The sequence below is a fragment of the Anser anser genome, assembly GCF_964211835.1.
Source record: "Anser anser genome assembly, chromosome: 14".
In the NCBI taxonomy this organism is placed as follows: domain Eukaryota; kingdom Metazoa; phylum Chordata; class Aves; order Anseriformes; family Anatidae; genus Anser; species Anser anser.
In genome coordinates, this window is record NC_139735.1 from 17889620 (window position 1) to 17911366 (window position 21747).

The following is a 21747-nucleotide window of genomic DNA, read 5'->3' on the forward strand; positions in this document are numbered from 1 at the left end:
AAGTTATTGAGACTGGGGAATCTTCTGTACAAGAATCCATAAGACTCTACCCTCTCTTGGAAGCGTAAGCAGCCACAAAACACACTAAACTGACCATCTGTTCCTCTCTGATAACATGTAATTAAGTAATTTATTTATTCAGCATTTAAACCCTCTCCCTTCTCATATTAGTCAAGGATGATTATGCTAAAGCCAGACGTAGTTAGCATATTGCACACTCAAGTGAGCCATGTCCTTACAGGCACGTGACTTGCCTTCTGGCTATCCACCTTCAACATCTCAGCTGCCTTGAAGATCCTGTTTGCTATCCTCTCCTGTTCTCATGAGCTGGTCTAAAATTAAAGCATTTCATATGGCAATTAACTGAAAAATGCAAGGAGCTGTACACTGTCCTGTGGGCCACAGTAACCACACAGATCTCTTACGTACACATCTGGCTAGAATTTATTCCTTTCTGCAGGATACAGGGCTGCTGATGGCATCAAGTTAGATCAGAGTATGTTACCGAAACAAAACCTCCTTCAGTATGAAAATCTGTTATTTGCCAGCTACCACCATTTCCGAGGTGTTCTAGTAGCCTTCTGGCCACCTCCTGGTCTTCCTGAATCTTCCAAGCATACAAGAAGGCAGTGGCTGCCTAGGACTGTCTCTTCTGGCAAGGTCCAAGTCTTGCTCTCTGCTCTTCAGGAAGGTTTGTGTGGAATTCCCAACCTAACACTCAGGTAGAAACCAGAGTATGTCACAACTTGCCACAAAGGTAAAGCCAAAAACAAATGCTGTATCCTGATACACTGGAAAGCACATGGCATTCAGTACAGTCTTACCTACTCACATCATGTCAAAAAAAATAATAACCAAGTTTCACAGACTAACTTTTTCCTGCTGGTCACCCTGGTTCTTCCAGTCCTTCAGTCCTGTAATTCTGGCTGAAGCTCCCCTTTTAGTTCCCCAAGTGCAGTTAGCAGACTTCATTACGCTCACACCTTAAGTATGAGTTCTTCCCCTTGCCTTACAGCTCTTAAAGATTTTATTTTTTAACCTCTGGATGGGGACAGTTTTAAAGGAAGACATTTACTGATCAAGCCAGTGTTTTGCGCTTTTTTTTCTTTTTTTAAATGAAGCTGTATTGGGAAGCAGTAATTAAAAATAGAAACTCTTGGCAAGTTACTACAGTCCTGCCTCATAAAGAAACCCATCTGAAGTCATGAAAGTAACCAACAAAGCCTGTGTTATGCTGCACAGAGACAGCCCTTCCCCTGAAAGGTCCTTTCCAAGAAAGCAAGTTTCCAACTGTAGTGGCTTCAGCAGTAGCCTTCAGGAAGCAATTAGAGAATGAGTCCAGGTTTTCAGTGGATTGAGTTCTCTACCATAAAGGTAGATATGATGGAAGGTTTGCTTTTAGTAGCAGCAACTTCTTATTTTTTCCCAGGAAAAGGAGGCCAACTTAGATGTCTTCAGATAAGGTCAAATCTTTGTTTTAAAGGCTTGATTTATGACATTTTAACAGCCATTATTGGCATTTCTTTGAGATGCCAGAAAGCCCTTGACTCCCATATGTGTTTAGCCTTTTTTCTATTTGCTTTTAGTGTTTATTAAAGCATAAAGGCTGGACTGAACTGTTCATCTTGCCTGTAAACTGAGAAGAACAAGCTCCCATAAAGCTCAGCAGCTTACTAGCATTTGTCTTGCAGACTCATACATGATTAAGTCCAATTACTGCTCCAAAATGTACAAGTATAACTCACACCAACTCTGAAAAATGCATTTTTAAACTTTTTCGTTGTTCTTTTGTGGCTTTTTTTTTTTTAATTATCTTACTGTCAAGTTACCAACATATCATTTCCATCTTGTACACGCTAGTGTGCTTGCTCCCCACATGGGATGGAAAATGTGAAAAAAACAATCGAACAAATGAACAGAAAACACCTAACATACATATTATCTTCTCCTCTCACTCCATTTTAACGTTGTTACTTGCTGCAGATTGGTGGTTAACCTCCCCCCCCCCCCCAATTTCAAGTTTTTCCAATAAATTTCAACTGAAATTAATGAAGCACATTATAGTCAAATAAGATTACTACTAAGCAAGTTGAAGTCGGTTTGCAGGTTGAGTCCAAACCTCTGGGTCTATAATAAATTCTACATTTCCAGAACTTTGCACTTTCCATTTAATTTTGTGTTGATTTATGAGTCAGTCTCCTCTATGCTAACTGTATATAAAAGAAACATGAACTCAGGGGAGGCAACAGTTAGTCTGTTATAATAAAAAATGTATACTGTTTATACCATTATTGCTGAGGAAATTAGGTAACATCCCTTCTAATACCCTGCGCACAGGATACTGTAGCAAACCACTTAACTTGCAATAATAGAGTATTGACTAGGCATAGTGATACGCAAGACAGCGCTCCTGCCAGATTAGACAAGTTCCCTGCTGTTAGAGAGAGTCTCTGTAGTAATACATTTGTTCCACCTTAACAAAAAAAGTTTTCCAAAAGAAAAAACCTCCAAGGCATAAGAAGATCAAAGCTAAACAAAATAAACACAAAGTAATACTTTTTCCCCCTCAGTGGTGGCTCGGTGAATGCAGTAATCTGGAGCACTGCAGATACACTACAAGAAGGTAATACAGTGTGTTCAACAAAAGGCACCCAGAAACACACAGTAGTGTGAGTAGTAGCTGTGAGAAACACTAGTTAGCCAACATTGCAAGCTCAGGCAAAGATCTCAGTCAAGTAACATTTTATTCGTGATTGCAATGGTGGGCATCTCATAGGCAGGAGAGCGCTTGCAGATGCAGTTTTCATATCTTTTATGCCCTGTTTCCCAATGCTTACTCTCCCCCCTGGTTCCTCACTGGCTGAGTACCACAGGTTCACAACTATCTGACGCTTGTTACTAGTTTCATACTAATTTTATCAACCTTTAATTCTTCCCTTTGTTTTTTCTTACCTTTTGCAACCTTCTTAGTGTTTTGAACTGCCTTTTAGCCAGGTACATCCCGTCAGTGTTTTTCCCTCGATTGTCTATCTAGTACTTGTTTCCCCCCATACATTGTACCATCCCAGGAAACAACATGCCTTGCATTTCTTCTGCTTATGCTACAAATTCCAATCAAAAACCAAAATTTTTGCTCCCACAGTGTCATACGCAGAAAGCACTGCACATAACCCTATGTTTTTGAAGTCCTCTTCAGATGGTCTTCAAGAGATGTGACGACGCACCTTTCACAAAATGTAAGAGGATATGCTGGGCGAACTTGCTCCTCCAAGCAAGAAGCACTGTAATAGTTCTCAGTCCACTGGACCACATACTCTTAGCAGAGTTTGTTTTTTCAAAGAGGAGTTAAAGGTAGTTTTATGTACTACATTTGCCCTTGGGTCTTTCTGACAGGGGTTCTGTTTTTCAGAATCACATTTGTTAGTTTTTTTTCCTTAAGCAGAGTACTTAGCAGACCTCAGCTCCATTTCCCAACTTCTCGGTACACTTGTACTTCCAGCATAACACCAGCAACCTCTGGCTGTTCAGGTAGGCAAAGCAAGCAGCTGCCTTAGGTCAAAGACCATGAGAAATAACATAAGACCCATAGTCCATCTGCTTCCTGACCCACCACCCTAAAAGACACTCTTATTAAGTGTAGCCACTTCATGGATACAGAGCGGGGACCCTGGTGACACCTCCACTCCTCCCATTCTCCTGCAGTAGCAGGATGGACAAGGCCAACCCTTAATGCTTCCCTCACCTTCTCAGGGTAACCATGGCCACATCCCATCTGTTCTTTATGTGGAAGAGCACATCAGTTAGTGCTAAGCTGTGATCCACCTTTGGGTTGACTCCACCTGTACAACCATATCCTCTGATGCAAATACTTAACACCTAAATTGCAAATGCGTAATTCCCCCAGATTTTCATGTGGATTACATTCCACTATCTGTAAAGCACTGTTTCATTAAAACACATCTTTTTATAGACAGCTGTACATACTAACAAAAAAATATCCATGCAAAGCAAAGCCATCTGCTCCTTTCAGAGAAAGTTTACATTTGATTCAAAAGGACAGAGGCAATCTGTAATTTAGTCCAAGTCTGGCTGCTTGGGCCTTTCTATTTTGCTAGTTTGTTTTTTCAAAGAGGAGTTAAAGGTAGTTTTATGTACTACATTTGCCCTTGGGTCTTTCTGACAGGGGTTCTGTTTTTCAGAATCACATTTGTTAGGTTTTTTTCCTTAAGTATTTCTGTCTCCCATGTCACCATACAGAAGATAACAAAGCACCCATAGAGGGTTCACTGACAAAGCAAAAATAACAAGAGTGCCTATGCACTGAATGTTGTCAAATGCAGAAATTAAAAAACAAGTTTGCCAGATGCAGTGAGCTTAAAGAAAAGATTAACAAAGTGCACTACCCATAAATGTGGAACTAGAACTGTTCAGAGAGGGAGACCAAAGAGGAGAAAGTAAAAAAATAACACCCTGAGGCATTTGATCTTTTTTTGGGGACAGGTAACTGGAGAGGAACCAAAACATTTCTCTCAAAAATTAAAATGCAGACTATTTCTCCCACAGTGCTCAAGGTGTTTAAATATTTTGCAACATGGGGAATGCAGTTAGCAGAAGGGAGAAGTGGAACAACCAAATGTCAGCTCTCATGAGGTTTCAAAATATTTCTATTTTCTGCAGCAGCATTTGGAAGCAAAGGAGTAGAAGCTTTTAAAAATGAAAAAGGGAGTATGTGAAGTACAGATTGCTTCACAATTGTTTTCGTTTTACCAACAAACTGTTTTTACTGGAAAGAAATTTTCCACTTCAAGGTAGAGATTAAAGTTCTAGCTTACTGATTTTAACCTTATTTTTAGGGTTCTTCCTTAAAGACTTCACCTTGTACCAAGAAAAGAAGCTGATGTGGACCAATGCAAAATTTACTCCCATGTACAAGTTTTGGTATCCCCGAAAGTCCCAGTGATTCAAAGAGTACAGATCAATGAATTCAAGTACTTTCTATCATGAGTAAGGATAAGAAAAATCTAGCTTTGTGTGCTATGCACATGTTACTTTAATAGCCATAAACTAACAAAGCACTATTTCCATACAGACCAACATTAGGATATATGTACCTTAATGATGACAGGGAACTCCTACACTGTAAAAACATCAGAAGTCCTGCAAGGAAGGGGATTCAAGGTGTTTTAGGAGAAGAACCCTTGATCTCTTGAGACTTGTCTTGCAACAAGTTCCAAATATTGTAGTGCAGTTTGTTTGGGCATCAATCAGATGAATCTGCATGAAAAAGACACAGACAAAAATGAAATCACTGGAGACTATGTGCACACATACAGCTACATCCCAAATTCTTTTAATACCAACTTATCCAAGGGAGAAAAGAGTACAGCAAGTACCCGCTTGCCATAAGGCAGCTCAAGGCTCTTCACTTGTTATACCCTTGTAGCATTGTCCTCAGGTGAACGCAACATAGCTAAGAATAAGGACATCTGAAAGAAAATTTTGGACATGCATGGTCATTTATTGCTTTTGCTTAACAGAGTTTAATTCCCTTACTCTAGTGCTAAAAATAATAGCATTTTGTGCTATTAGTTATCCATAATTATGTCAGGAATATTAAGCTTGTACGGAAGACCTGTAATAAAGAACAGATAACAGAACAAGGCAGTCTTAGTGAGGAAATGATGAACTCATGGTTGAAGTCCATTACCACACGACTTGGAGTAACATCTAGTTTCTGTTTCCTTCTTTAACTTCATCTTCCTGCCTAACTTAACACAAAACACCTAATAACCCTTCTTGACTCAGCTTCTCTTCCTGTAGAACAGGAGCACTCATCATCTCTCTCAATGCTTTGAGGTGTTGTACAGCTTCTCATTAACATCTGTAAAATGCTTTTCACTTCCCTACTGTGTGCATTAGTTCAGGAGAACAAGAATCATTCTGCAAGTAAGATTTTTAGTGATGTCCTTGGAATGCGACAAGTGAAACCGTGTATAAATAAAGTACATGCATAAAAAAGTACAAATGCAAAATTAACAAATTAAAAATAAAAACATCAGATTAAAATACTAACACCTGCAAAACAGAAATATAGTGTACAATAGCTAGTCAGCTAACAGCATGAAATTCTACATCTAGGGTGCTAGTAGGCTACAGGAAAGAAGTAAAAAGGGCCTTAAGGGTCCATTCAATTTCAGAAGCAAGCAATTTTTGAAAAACCCTGTCAGTCTTCCCATACAGAAATGGTGCAGCCCTCTATTGTCTGTGCCTAACAAGAGCTCTGATGTGGCAATTGGTTTGCTAACACTGGTGTTGCTCCAAGTGAAGAAAAGGACAAGTGGGACTTGGCACAAATTGAACTAACCGGCAACACTTGATCAGCTCAATTAGTTCAAATCAACTCAAGTGCTTCTCTGTCTACCCTTAGAGCTTAACAGGGATGCAGTCAAACTGAAATGGCAGATTGCATGCAAAGAAACACAGACTGCCCCTGCTGGCCCTCCACACTGGCCAAAGGCTATCCTGTACAAGTTCCACAGCTGGGTTAGCAAAACACCATGCCCTGCTGAGGTAGCCTTGTTCAATCCTTGCCTATGTCAACGTGAACTGGGAATATTTACGAGGAAGACATTGTTCATAATTAGAACAAAACAAGCAGAACAGCACAATCAGTATCAGTGTTCTCACGAGAACTTCTGAATGAAGCCAGAACATGTGCATACCACATATAGGTTTCAACTATTTTAATGCAGCAAGATAGACCTGCTTTGAAGGACAATAAAACCACATTTACATGTCCATCTTGGATTAGTGCTGAGATGTGAAGGTGTCTAGATGTGAAGGAAATGAGAGGAAACAAAAGGAAACCTAATCTGCTTGCTCACTTGGGTCTCCTTCCTCTTTGCTCCCAACTGTTACACCGAGACAGGGACAGATGACTGCACTGGAGAGTATCAGTGATTTTATTGACGAGTCCCTCAAATCATTACTTAAACAAAATAAGTTGTTCACTTCCCAGCTGGAGTCAAACAAACTGCTGACTGGTGTCTCAACCTTGGCTGAGGGCAAACAAGGTTACCTTACCCAGCCAGGTCTTAGACCAAAACCCAGTTAGCCCATTGATCTGGCAAAAACCTTTGACAGAAGAGTACCTAATGATGGTCCTTACTCAAACTGCTCCTCAGAAACTCAAGTTCCAAGTCATCTCCCAAAGCAGGTATTTTTCTATAATCAACACAACTGCCAAGTCACTTCATACAAGTCAATACTTTCTCTTCCTTTGCTCCATACTTAAAACACACTTAATACAATTCCTTTTAAGCTTTTCCCTTGTATCAAGTAGCATCATTTGTCTTCCTGTCATCCACAGTCTTGGAAAAAAAAAATCACTAGTTTCATTTAATTTCCTGCAATACCAACCCAAACGCATACCTGAAGCCATAGTTCTACTGCACTAAGCAGGGAAGAAAAGCAGAGGTGGTAAAGTTTCAGGTTTAAAGACATCCAAATTGCATATAAAAGCACACAAATTACCGTCAGTTTTCAGGAGTGAGGGATAAACTGGGATAAGATTCCTGCCAAACATACAAAACATCTTAAAAAAATAAACACACCATCACACATGCACACAGTAGGTATGGTTGTTGTTTTTCTTGAAGTAGGTTTTGGGAGTTGTTTTTAAAATGAAAACTTCCTTGCACAGTTGTATCAGATTGACCTCTATGGGACTATCCACTTGTGTAAAAGCCCATCTGTCAATCCCTAAGGGCTGACTACAAGTCAATATTCCATATCAGAAACACAAAGACACCATCAGGATGTATCAGAGTGAGATGGATGTTTACTTCCTCATGCACACAGTTACTGTGAAGAAGAGAATGGTTAAGCTGACTTCCAGACACAGAATAATGCAGTAACTGATTTAACTTACAGCCTGTACTGGTTTTTGCTGGGACAAAGCTAATTTTCTTCACAGTAGGTCATACAGTGCTATGTTTTGAATTTGTGATGAAGGAAGTGTTGCTGACGCAGTGACGTTCTCTGCCCACCGTCAGCTTTCAGCTATTACAGCAGAGAGACTTACTGTGACAGAGGGTCATACCATGTCCGCATAGTTAGCGTGTCAAGTGTCAGATGAAGCTTGTCTAGAAAAAGTTAGTGAGAAGACAGAGCTAAAGGAGGTTATCATTCCTCAAATTCCCAATGAAGAGACTTCAGCGCTTTCAAGTTATCCTTTATGCTTTTACAAAAAGTAACCACCTTTAAAAGAGTATGTCCTTAATTAATAATAAGGATCAGAATTCATAACTGCAGTATTTGCATTTTTCTGCTTTATTACTGGAGCAGCGCAACCAACCATCAGCACTAGAGGAAAAACTAGACCCTATGTATCTTTCGGAACCTGTATTTTGGTGCTGCTTTTGACAGTAATCATTCTAACTTAACCACAAATTAAGTATAACACAGCCAATTTGATCAAAAACCAAGTGTAGTATACTGCTTTAGTGCCTATTATCCTCTACACAGCCACTCAAGCAGAAACAAATATACTGTACAGGGGTGTTATGAGATTAATTAGTTAATAGCTACAAAACAATTTGAAGGTATAAAATCATGCTACAGGAATGCTAAGTGCTGTAAACAATATATATCTGGAAGTAAAGGTGAGCTTGCCAGAAATTCTATGAGACTGTGACTGCATGTTAAGTAATGGCAGAAGAAATTCAAGTTATTTTTTTGCTTAATGTAATGATCCCTGTCCCAGCTCATCAAACCATTGCTTCCAAGAAGTGAATATCAACTAGAACTAACAGCTCTCAGTAGCTCAGCTGTTCTCCAGAGAACAGAATACACATCACTACCCAGTAAGGAATAGAGAAAGAACAAAGCAAACAGACTCAAGCAGAGGAACTGGGCTGATGCCATTCTTTTATCCAAGAAGGGTCCAGAAAAGTTATCAGAGAAGCTTAAAAATAGAATACACAGAAGAAGAATTCTAATTTATTAATTCTAATCTCGTGTCAATGCAGTGCCTCACTTTACCTTTGCTGAACGCTATGAACAGCAATGCCCCTAAAGCTACTCAGAGCGATTTAGGGAGATTTTTTACACACATGCACATGTATGCATGCCTACACATGCACACAAATTCAGTCTAGAGGTCAAGGTCTCACCTCCAGTAGGTTTACCTCAAGCAGCTGCACACAAGTTTACAACTGTCAAGGAATGAAGCCATCTGCAAATCCATACAAGTCTCAGAGCGAGGAAGTGTCCAAAGAAGTACACACCTCCAGTTTGAGCAAGTATTACTAAATAACAACATTAACAATGTTATAGAATAACACACTTTTAATTAAATTTGCCAAGTAAAAATATATAATGATGGTACAAACACAAACAGGAAATGTACTGTATCAGCACTACTTAAGACTCCTATATTCCTACATCAGTACCCATCAGTTTCAGAGTTAAGGATTCCTACAACACCGTCCCCTTATATACTACTACGTAACTAACCAGTGACATGCTATTCCCCAAAGCTGCAAACTTCGGCACTCTGATCAACAAACTTACCTCCGATTAAAAAAAATAAAGGGTGGGGAGTAAAAATTCAGTCTTTTATCAAACAGTCACATGCTACAGTCGTAACTAGACAGCCTCAAAAAGCGAGTGCTCTTTGAGGAGTGGTTCTGCAGAGTACATACATCAGGTAGGTAACACACACTTCTATCTTCGAGCTGCTAAGCACAAGCAGCCCCAAGAATGAAAGTGAAGTGGCAGCAGGAAGACCGTGGTACTCCTGCCTCTTGAACTTTCCTGCTTACAAAATTACGTCTTAAAGCAACACAGCTTTAGTGACTAAACTCTCCCAAGCCTAAGAGTGGTCCCACAGCCACTGCATTACACCATTAAACCTGCAAGTTGAGGTGCTGGGTCAACATGAAAATAAGAAGTCCAGCAATGTGTGCAGCCTCTGGCTCTCCCACGGAAGATGCACATCTTCCTGGAGATGAGAACAAACGCCTCATGAAATACAGTCAGCATCTGCTATACTGACAGAATAGATGTAACTGAACACGCTGTAATCCACAAGAGACACACAAAAGTGATGATATGATACTACCACATGAATGACTAGAAGGAAGACTAGAAGAAAGACCAGGAGGACCTTACCTGCTAGACAGTGCGAAAATGAGTGACAGCCTACTCATCTCAAGTGGCAGACGGGCTAGCTGGGATGCAGAGCTTCTTGCTGAGCCATGCCCTCTTGACTCAGCTCTGCATTCATCTTGTCCTCAGATCTGCAAACTGCCACATTAGATGACAATCTTCTTATTAATCTGCACACACTGAGCTCCAGTTAAGTGGTCTGGACTACAACCAGCACCCTATCACAACCATGTTCATCCTGGCCCCAAATTCAGCTTAACCATTCTCTTCTTCACAAATAACTGTGTGCATGAAGTAAACGTTTCTGTGCATACCATTATCACCACTTCTATAGCTAGATCTGAAACCAATGCTCATTAAAGTGGAAGCAAGAGAGAAATATTTGCACTGTATTTTGCTAGTAGTAACTTAACTCAGTGTCTTCTCAATTACTTATGATTTTTCCTTGCCATTCAGTTTACAGCACTAATTCAAGCATTTAAAAATTCAAGGTATTTTCAAACCTTCTTCGCAAAGCCTCCTAACAAGAACTAGATTTACCAAGTTCTGCTGCACTGATCTTCCATCAGCTCCATGACCAGTGTGGGAAACCTTCTCCTGAAGCTGAGAAGAGGGCAGCAGAGATTCAACACATGAAAAAGCAATGGGCAGAAGACAATCTCTCAGAGATTACTTTCCATAAAATTGAACTGGCAACATCTGTTCAATCTACTGTAGATAAACAGTGAACTATTTTCCATCTCATTAACTCAGAGGATGAGATATTAAATAAACCCCAGGGGCCTCATGCTTTGTTATCACGTTTAAGGCTTGTCCCCAACTCACCAAATTAGTTCTTCTGTGCAAGAGAGAATCTAAGAACAGAGTTGCCATTATACAGCAAATACAGAGCATTTAAATCCCTAGATGACCTTAAAAAAAAAGTCCCTACTTAATCTGACTGTGTTTCCAATTACTAGTCACTTAGCCTAAATTATTAACCGTATCCTCGGCAGTGATGTATGGTACATGTAAATCTCCAAACAGGATTCTAATAGAATTAGATAATTCTATTAAACCACGAACAACTACCCATTAAATATTTATTAGAAAGCTTGCATTCACTTAAAATAGATTGGAATGTCAGCAAAACACTGTGCTAATCCCTTCTTCATTTCAGTCTTCTATGCTAAGGGTTCAAAATGAGCTCATCAGCATCACATTTATTGATTATGTACAAATTAGTTGGCTAATCAAAATCAATAAAAATAAAAAGATCTGAAAAGAATTTACAAAGTAGCCTATGGATTTCTCTAAAAATACACTGTTTAAATAAGCAAGTTCGTTAAATTCAGGATTGTTCGATTATGTAAAGCTTTTTAGCTCATTCTACCATAGGATAGGGGCGGTAAATGCCAACTAATTAAGTTTTCTTTGTAGCATCAAGGAACTACACTTCTCGAGGATGGAATTGTTTTAAACCACTTCAGATTCAGTAGCATTTTAAGTTCTCAGTGCAGTTGTGTGGTTGCATTTTTCCTACAGATTGTAGTCTAACCTGGAACCAGAACAACAACAACAAAAAAAAACAGTTCAAAGAACGTAAGGACAAGCACTGCAAAACATTCAAAATCACACCGGGCACAACAGCAACCATTCATCCTCCATAAAGAAATGCTGAGGACAAGCAGACAGAACACAGGAGACAAGCAATTGAATGCCACATGCTTGCAAGGGTAGTTGCAGAGGACTTATGCAAAACCAATATTTATGCCATTACGCTGTGTGGCCAATCCCACTCTTGATCACTATAGTCTTACAGAAATTCACATCCACATTTTAGTCATTCTGACAAAACCTTGCTTGCTACTCAAGTGTAACCAGCTCTCTAGTGACATCCTCTGGAGTCATCTCCTCCTCTTGGGTAAATACAAATCTACATTAGCTGAAGTAAGATTAAAAAGATGTCTCATGCAAGTACTGTTATGTTCCTGTCCCCCATAAAAATAGATATGGTTGTGTTCTTGAGCCCAAAGGTCATATTAAAGACAGCCAGTCCCTTACTCCCCCTCCTACTTCCTCAGAGATGTACTTTTCCATCCCTCCCATCTTTTCTCCAACTTTCATCCATAAAAATCTCTTCTGTGACCACCTCTGTACCACATTTGATGTGAACACTACAAGCACTGCTACATCATGCAGGAGACACGGAACACCTCTGAAGATCCAGGTGGTTTAAAATGTTGACCTGTAGGTGCATGCTTTTTTTATGAGGAAGAAGGAAATACAGGGCCTTCTCCATGCTTAGGTGAACTGTACACCAATGCTGAAAATCCCACAAAGGCGTAAAAGCTAATCAGGCAGATAGCACAGAGAATTTCAGTTAAAATGAGGACTCTGTATTCTCTCGTTTCTCCAAATTGTGGCAGTCTGCCTGCAGTCAAAACAAAAGGAATTGCTTTTCAAATTATCTGTTTTAAAATCCCTGTAGTGATATTAAGAGTAAAATAAATTACTTTAGAAATGCTACCACATAGCAAGACAGAATTTCTACAAACATCAATTCATTACTGTCATACACAGAAATACTCCCAGATTCGTTTCAGTGTAAACTACGCAGAAAACTAAGCATATGTAACCCCTTGCAAGAAATCCAGTGACTTGCTGGTCAGACTGCCTGAATTTTACCAAAAAAAAGCAAGCAGATCAAATTTCAAGTCCATTTGTTTAAGGCCAACCAATTCACAAGATAAAACTTGGACTGGAACAGCCACGTCACCAGCTTATGGCATTTCATTCTCCTTTGGTTTTTTTGCGTTGAGATAAACCAACCAGCTTTCCCTGTAGGACGCCTTTGGTTGACCAAAAGGTGAGCATCCCTATTTCTCTCACCTACCAATTCCAAGGATCAGGAAACACTGCCTTACAATTTTCTGCACTGACCTACATTTCTTTCAGGGACTGCAACAGAAGCAATGAGTCTGTTCCATGCTGTCAAAACAAAACAAAACAAAACAAAACAAAAAAAAATCACACAAAAAACCACCTCTAAGCACTGCAGGAGCAATCTAGTGCTAACATTACTCCAGATCATTAATAAGGCAGAATAAAACAAAAACATTCTACACATCACACTCCTTACACTTACGTAAGGTATCTTGTACTCAGTTTCTTGCAAAGCCTGACTCCTCCAAGCAGTTCACTAACAGGGACTGGTCAGTGCCTGTACCCCTAAGCGTCCAGGGAAAGTAAAGCCACCTGCTGCTGTCATCCTCTTGTCTTCCAGGGTCTGAGTGTTTTAGATGCTCATCCGAAGTTATCACTGTTTCACATATTTATTTCTGCAGGTCTTGGTTATCAAATACAACTCCTCTGGTGGTAAGAAATGAGGCCTGATTCTGCATGGCATTGTGCCTTGTCTGCAAGTCTATAAAAAGGTACCAAGTAAGATAAAACTATTGCCTCAAATAGTAGCAATTTACAACCACTTTGCACAGGTGTAATTGACTGCAGAGAGCACAAGACAGGGAGAATCAGGCCTGATGAGGTTTTACAAGCAAGCAAAGCAAGCAGAAATTGGCCTTAAGTTTTGTACAATAGCCAGCACTTTAGCTCTTCACGTGGAAACTTCACAGCTGTGAAACATTTACAGAAAGGGAAAGCAATCACAGAACACTACCACTGGAGGAGCTTAAATAATTTAAGGTTCACCGTGTCTCTGATTCATTTTATTCCATTTTTTCCTCAAGACCAGATGCTGCTCATTTTAACGCCCTTAATTTCCACACATGGAGCTGGGCTTCTCTTTTCAACTAAATGTATATACATTACATATGCCTCCAAGAATACAAAGGGTGATTATTTCCAAAATGGAAGGCTATGGGTTCCCTTCCATACTCAAATCCTGGAAGGAGTCCCTTTTTGATCTCCAGGCTTTGATTTCAGAACCCATAAACCAGCTGTGCTAGTTGATATGGGGCTGTTGTACATCTACAAAGAACTGTAATGTCATTATAAAAAATGAACTAAGGCATGTAAGGAAACATCAAGGTAAACTGACTCACACACGTGTATACATATGAATTCATGTCAGACAGAACAAAGTGCTCGACTTGTTGCAGGTCTAGTATCATGCACTTTTTGGTCATGTTATTAACCATCACCATTTCAAGATGTAGAATTAGAAGACATTTATAATTAGCTTTCTCTGCCAAGTCTTGATCATTCCTTTGAGTATATTCATTAGAACCTTGTTAATCTGAACACCACATAACTGTATGTTACTGAAAAACTGCATTTTTAACATAAAGAAAGTTTCATCACTTAAAGAATACACTATCTACTTGAAATACACTAACTCATTAAAATCCAAGGTGGCCAAGGGTGGTATATGAGTGGCCAATTTGTTTGCGTTTGCCTCCACTGGAGCTGTGATTCTGTTCCCAACACCTTGTTCTCCTCAGATGTGTTCTTCATATAAGCTAAGTACATACAAGATGACGCATACCTGGCAGCTTTAACAAAGGTAACAATTAAAACCTCAGCTAAGATTAATTTTTTTTAAAATGCTCTTAGTTTCTAATCCAGGCTGTTATTAGGGAAATTTGCTGAACTTTTTTTTTATGTATCTTTTTTCTTATGCACTTACTCACTGTGAGTTTTCTTCCCTAAACACAGAAACACTATATCATTGCTAACCCCAATCAATAATGATGACAACCAAGGAGCAGGAAGTCCAACACAATACTTCAGTTAGCCAGAACAGAGCTAAGCAAAGCCATGTTAAGCAGAAGGTCAGTCTACTACTGACAACTGTATTGTTGAGGCAATAATATTCATGATGAGAAAATAGAATAATAATTGCAGTACACAGTTGCAAGATAGTCGAACTCCCATATCCTTCCTGTTCCTGTACTTCTGGTGCATTTCTCGGCATTTTTTGCCTTTGGTCAACAAGCTGCCTGCCTTCACCAACACTTTCAAGCAATCCTACTTGAACACTACAGCAGTTCTATGGATTTGTGTTGCATGCAAAAATACAGCATATTTGATATGCTTATCAGACTCTTTGCTCTTTTTATATGAAATACTCAGAGACTTACCTTTCTGCTATGAAGGACTGATTTCTTGGAAAGTCCTCCATTTAACAACTTGTCACAACAGTTTTGTTTCAGGACCAGTAACACGACTCTCAAATGACTGAAGTATTCTACTCTATTCATTTGCAGTCATGCAAGCCTTGGAGGAGAAAAACATCCTATTAGACTTCCATCAAAGAACACTCTATCGTAATTCCTAGCAGGAGCTATGGCACCATTATCCAGACACTGCACACCCCTTTCATCTTCAGGGAAAACCTCCCTTGACTAATCTATGGAACACTGCAATTGATTTCACCGGTGGCTCTTATTGATTTTTACTTAAAAATAACAAAGGAAGAGATTCAAAGCCAACCCCCACCTTCTACTGACTACTCTGCCAAACCTCTTTTGTGGAATTTTGCATCATACTTGTAACCAAGTAAGAGTAGCAAACAGGTCAGACAACAGTATTCAGAGAAGGTGAATTTCCATTACTATGACCAAAAAAAAAAAGCACAAAATCACAACAATACAATCACTTCAGACATATGAAAAGCTCTTTCACCCATCAAATATTGCAGTAACAGCAGAAATATCTGCAGAAAATGCAACACTGCAAGAAAAAAGTTCTCCAGCAGAAGCAGATCTTTCTATCCACAGCTTTTTCAGTTAGCTTTATGATTACTACTGTAATACACAACACAGACGTGAACATCTTATACTCCTCATTTGGCCTAAATATGTTCTCCCATCTTCTACTATCCCCTATAGTTTGAGAAAGACCCTGGAACTACAATATTCCCTGAAGTAAAACCTACCTCTGCAAGACTGGAGAGGAAGAACAGCCTTGGCCTTTGCCACAAAGTAAGTGACATGGGATCAGCAGCATTCAAGTTTGACATTGCTGGGCATAAGCTAGAGGAAATATTACAGTAATTAAAAAAGAAACAAGAAAGTACAGACTCCATAGAAAAATGGCTGAAGTAAACATTACTGTATTGTCAAGTTCAATCCCTGCAATCACACACATTTAGCATATGCCATCAGGCATGATCACGGCAAAGAAAGATGTATGTAAGAATGGCCAACAGCCACAACCACACTCTAGTTTTGCACTCTCGTTGTGCATTTTATCATAACCACCCGCTACTTCTTACATCTCACTTTTCCATAGCACAGCAGAGGAAGACAAAGATCACTGAGACTAGGACCCAAGAAGTAATACACTTCCTATGAAAGATCAGCTGATCTCCTTCAAGTTAGTCATTTCTTTTAATCCAAACCTGTACTACATTAGCCCAAGATAGTAAAAAAGACACAGGGAAAAGTTTTACTTATAATCAAGACAATGGTAAAGACTGCCTGAAAAGTGATGGCAAAAACAACTCCCCATGTATATCACTGGGCTGATCTCAGACTTGACTGGTAGAACTACACACAGCAAGAACAATTCCCACAACAAACTAACAACACTGAAACATGGAAGGACAGGATGTGAGTGCTGTTCATTGCGATGAGCAAAAGCTACTAGCCACTGACAGCATAAAGTTTTGTCCTGATGTATCAAGACACTCCAGGATTTCAGTCTTAGTGAGGTATATGAAAAACCATTAGCACCCATTTGAATCAATGTTTATCAAGTCCAACTTTAAAAAAAAAAAAAAAACAACAAAAAAAAGTACTCCTTAATTTGGCAAGTCTTTGAGCTTGACTGCCCTGCAGACAATAGGAATTTGCCAGAATAGCTGCTCTGGAATATGTAGTACAAAGACCAAAGAAACTCAAGAGAAAATTTGCTCATAAAGCACCATTAACATCGTGGGTCTCAGTGTCTCAATTAGATAGAAGAAACTTTACAAGTTTGTATAAACTCATAGCTTACAGACTTTAAACTACTGCCTTAAGTGACATTAATCCAACCGAACCAGGAGAATAGGTTACACAAGAGCCAAAAAGCAGGAGATTTTTTTTTTACTGTTCAAGCACAACATCCGGACCCATAACCTTTGGGGTCACAAATCATCTGACTACCATTGAGGGACAAAGACTTATTTGGAAGTATCTGCATAATAAAATATACAGTTCTCAGGTGTCAAAAGCCGAACTATTGCCTGTTTTACTTACAGAAGAACATTTGAAGAGGTTTATTTTTCAACGTTCTCTTTTTAAAGATAGTAAGAACCTTGGTGTCAGAGGAATCAGTAATTGGTAATGCCTTGCATAAAGCTCACCAGCACGACAGAGACCTCCTCGTGACCCACACCAGTCACTGAATAAAATATTTTTGTTTGTTTGTTTGTTTTTAAGAAATTCTAGGTTACAACATCATTCAGGATAACAATAGTTGCCTTGAGTCCACTTCCACATGAGTAGTTTGCCCATTTCAGTTTCTTAGGATGCGAAATCACCAAAACATCCTTTTTTAGCCACATTCCACACACTCCCCTGCAACCAAACAACAGAAGTAACCCTCTGACATGGAGAAGTTTTCTGTGTTCTTCCATAAACACTGAAGTACTTTCAAGCTTAGGCTATTTAGCTATCAAGTGAATTTGGTAATAAACAAAATACTTCTACTGTTGTAAGAAAAAAAAGAGTTAATAGTTTGCAGGTAACTGATAAAGCAAGCATCAGTAGGTTCCAAACCACTAATGCTTAAAAGACTTCATGTAGCAGTGGTATATTCTTTTACACAGTGGTAAGGAAAACAGAATAACAGTAAAGTATACATAGAGATATTTAGTTCATTCTATTGATGAGTTTCACATCATGAATTTCAAACAGCCAAAAACCTACCGCAGGCCCAGCAAAAGGTAGTCTTCCTTGGAGCAGAACCTAGGAGAAGAGATGCATAAGATGAACTCTATAAACTGAAGTGTAATCAAACTAAAAACAGCAGTTGATTTATCTGAATAGAGAAAGGGAAAATGTGCAATATCTTCACTATATGGATGGCTGGGTAGACTAAATGACTGTCACACAGAAAGCATATCTATAAGCACTGCAGAAAGCCTTAAGATTTTACCAAAATAAATGACCAGTTTCAATCAAACACTGCTAAAGCAAAAGGCATGGCCCCCAGGAGTAATTACCAGTCTTTACTGAAACAAAGGGCAATTACAACAACTCAAGTATGCTCACAATAGCTGAGCACTTGATTATAGAGTGCTACAGCAATCAGACAGAAAAAAAAAAAAAAGAGAGAGAGAGAGAGACATTGTGTATTCCTATGCAGTCCTCCTTGGATATTACTGCTTGGTGAGGGAGGGGTTCCCAAACAGGCTAACCTAAGTTAGGGTACGCAAAGCTTAGGTTTTGATTTGTAAAACATAGAATTGCTTCAAAGCATTTGTGTTAAGTATAGAAAAGGGAAAAAAGGTGCAATGCAAGAGACCAGGGAGCCAACTCACTGTGGTCTTGCCGACATGGAATTGTGACTGTGCAACAACCAACTGATGGCTGCAGCAGAACTGCTGCTAGCTTACTGGGTGGTAAGACAAGCGACACACTGCTTTGCCTCCTCCTGCACATTATCTAGACTTGGCCTTCAGAGCAGAGAGTTTAAGAAAGGCTAACAGAACCGTTACTACCCTCAGTATACGGCTGGACTGCAGTAGCACAAAGTATTTTCCAACAAAGCAGCTCAGGTTACTTATAAAGCCAAATAAATTTTGGCATTACTCCTTTCACATTTCAAATCAGGTTATCAAAATTTCCCTCACCTCAGTAAAACCTCCACAGAGGCAAAACTAGTAGAAATAGCACAGAGAAGAGCTCTTCTCCACCTTGGCAAGCAGCCTGTGATGTAGTGCCTCAGGCAAGAGGCTTCTTGCAATCACTCATGCAGTTCAGGGCTCCACTGGAGTTCAGGGGGTGTCACAAGTTCCAGAGCATGGGAGAGCTCTCACGTCACTCCAGGTGTCCACACACGGTTTCTACAGCACCCCTGAGCTCTAACTGCATGAACTAGCTTACGCTACATTAACTACCCTTGGCAGAATTCAACTTCAGGCTTACCAGTTTTTTTTCCTCCCAAGCACCACTCAAACATGCAAATTTACCATGCAAAATGGACCCTGCCTCCATTTTAGTTTCATCCTAGATTTTCCTGCTGTCTAGAGGCCTGAAGGCTGGTATGGACTCCTCAGTAGAGATAACATATGGCAAAGTCCATAGAAGGCAGGTCACACAAATTCACTGAATTGTCATGTTGCATGAAACGGCAAATCCATCCCCTCCAGTATCACATCCTTCTGATCAAGGCCCCCCAGAATGCCCAAGTAACACCACAAGACCATCACTCTTGAACTCCATTTATCTTCTGGTCGTAGATGCCCGCCTGCTCTAGAGAAAGCAAACCAGAACCGAGGCCTGCGCCCTGCTGCGCACACACACACACAGAGGAGCTCCTGCCCCAGGCACCAGCTGGCTGCAGCCCACATCAGCCAAGTTCCCTTGGGATACGACAGTCTCATTTATGCCACTACAGGGCTGTTATTTTCTCTCTGTAAACCACGATACAGCAAAAATGAGCTGCATAAAATATCCATAAGCCATGTCCTCAGTCATATTTTGAGGTGCTTCTGCTCAGCCATTTCCCCAAGCACAGACCCACTGTGTATAAAACACCTGTACATGAACAAAAACTGAGTGGTGAAGGCAGCCCTGTCTTCAGGCAGCTGGGAGGACTGGCCTCCAGCCACGGCTCCAGGACACAGCCCAGAGCTTAGAGGGAGATGAGCAAGGACAACAGGACGGACCAACGGCACCTTCCCACAAGGTGTACACAGCCAGCGAACCCAGGGCGTTCCCTCACAGACATGCATTCCCCAGCTCCCACCTCAAGGGAAAGCACTGCAGCAACACCACCGCACACAAGGAAAGTATGATACACAGTGCTTCATGTGTTTTTCCCCCCCTCCACTTCCTCCATCTCCTTCTCATTTTACTCCAAGTAACTCCTTACGAGCAGGAATCGCTCCTCCACTGCAGCAAATGGAGCCACTAAGGTCATAGTCCCCTATCCCAAAAGCCCCAGGCTTTACCTTGGAGACCTTGAGAAAGAAGTCTAGAAGAAAGCCTCTCATCTATTTTTGTGGTTCCTGGCACCAGACAGCAAATTGATTAAAAAGCAACCAAAATGTTTAAGTCAGAGTGGGGACTAGTCAAGATTTTTAAGTCCAAGTCATCTTTTGTTGGGTGCTTAACTCTCCTGAAATTCAGTGTAGTTCCCTCCCCCCCAATCAAAAGCCATGGTCTATATATCAGTTATCCAATTAACATTATTCTAGTGCTGATATTCTCATGTTCCATTAGATCTTCAGTGGTCGGAGAAACAGCAGCGAGACTCGTTTTTCATCAGCCACTTAGTGCTAATTTCTACAGTGTTAAGTGTTATTGTGATTTTTCCCCTTTATTTTTTAACAATAGGGTTTGACTACCCTACCACTTTCATTCCACACCATTCAGCTTGAATTACTATAAATAAAACTTGACAATTATAAACCATGAAAGATGTATGAGTCAATTTAAACTTAAGATAGCCAAAAAATGCAAAAGTCAAGAAAAGAAAAGTTATCTTGTGATGATGATTTCAGATCTTTATATACTTAGATTACATCAATAAAACAAAGCAGTTAAGTAGCAAGCAGGTAATGACTGAACCTGCCACAACACAAGCAGTATCCAGGTTTGAGACAAAAATAACATTCTTCGTTGAACTATTTTATTCTCACTGCGTGTGCTGCTCAATCTCTTTAGCTCATCATCTTCAAATCTACCCATGTAATCAATATATGCCAACACATCAAAAAACAAAACAAGCTAAAAATAAAAGAGCAAGTTATTCACAGGTGGTTCTCAAGCTGTGGCCTATGTTTTCTTTTTCTTATTATAGATATGCAAAGCAGTCCACAATCATTTCAGAAGACAGACATAAACATACATACCCCCAAAAACTGAAGCCACAAGTTCTCAGATTAAAAAAAACACATTTAAGAAGCAACATGACATCCCCGCAGCTTTTTTGCTTCACAAAGTGCAGGTACGCTGAACAAACCCAGAATGTTTTCAGACCAGTTGTCTTCCTTAACACTGAACCTTTTCAGACTTCCTCATCTCCTAATATTAAATTTTATTTCAGAGATTTCCTTGTGCATTAGTGTAGACGCTGAAATTTCCATAAACATATCACAAATTGGATGGAACAGGTTCCTTCCTATAACAGAGGTATTCTTGGTCACTAAACTTGATTGACCCATCCTTTGTGTATGGAAGCCCAGAACTATGTTACCTGGTCAAGCCGTGTCTGTGACCTTCGCACATAAATACGGACGTTCCTGTGCCTGAACTAACAGTTCAGGACTGTTTTCTTGAAGGCAGTCAGGCTCTTCAAAAAGCCCAGAAACAGGGGAAATCAAGTTCTGTACTAAGTTCACCTGAGTTATATTTATTATGTGGGTAAGACTGACATTGCCAAACTGCGTAAGGAATCTCAATGTCCAATTCACATAATGCA

At 39.9% G+C, this 21747-nt stretch overlaps 1 protein-coding gene across 23 annotated transcripts in view; it reads right to left on the reverse strand.

The window, feature by feature from the left end:
- The window catches only part of LOC310881738 (uncharacterized protein), a 796919-nt gene that overhangs the window by 754240 nt on the left and 20932 nt on the right, over window positions 1-21747 (reverse strand). For all 23 annotated transcript variants that reach the window (XR_014572528.1, XR_014572545.1, XR_014572548.1 and 20 more), the window contains exons 4-6: window positions 18027-18065; window positions 15252-15387; window positions 5112-5274 (exon numbers count right to left, since the gene is read on the reverse strand). The gene's annotated coding sequence lies outside the window, so the exon portion shown is untranslated. The remainder of the gene's footprint in view (window positions 1-5111; window positions 5275-15251; window positions 15388-18026; window positions 18066-21747) is intronic.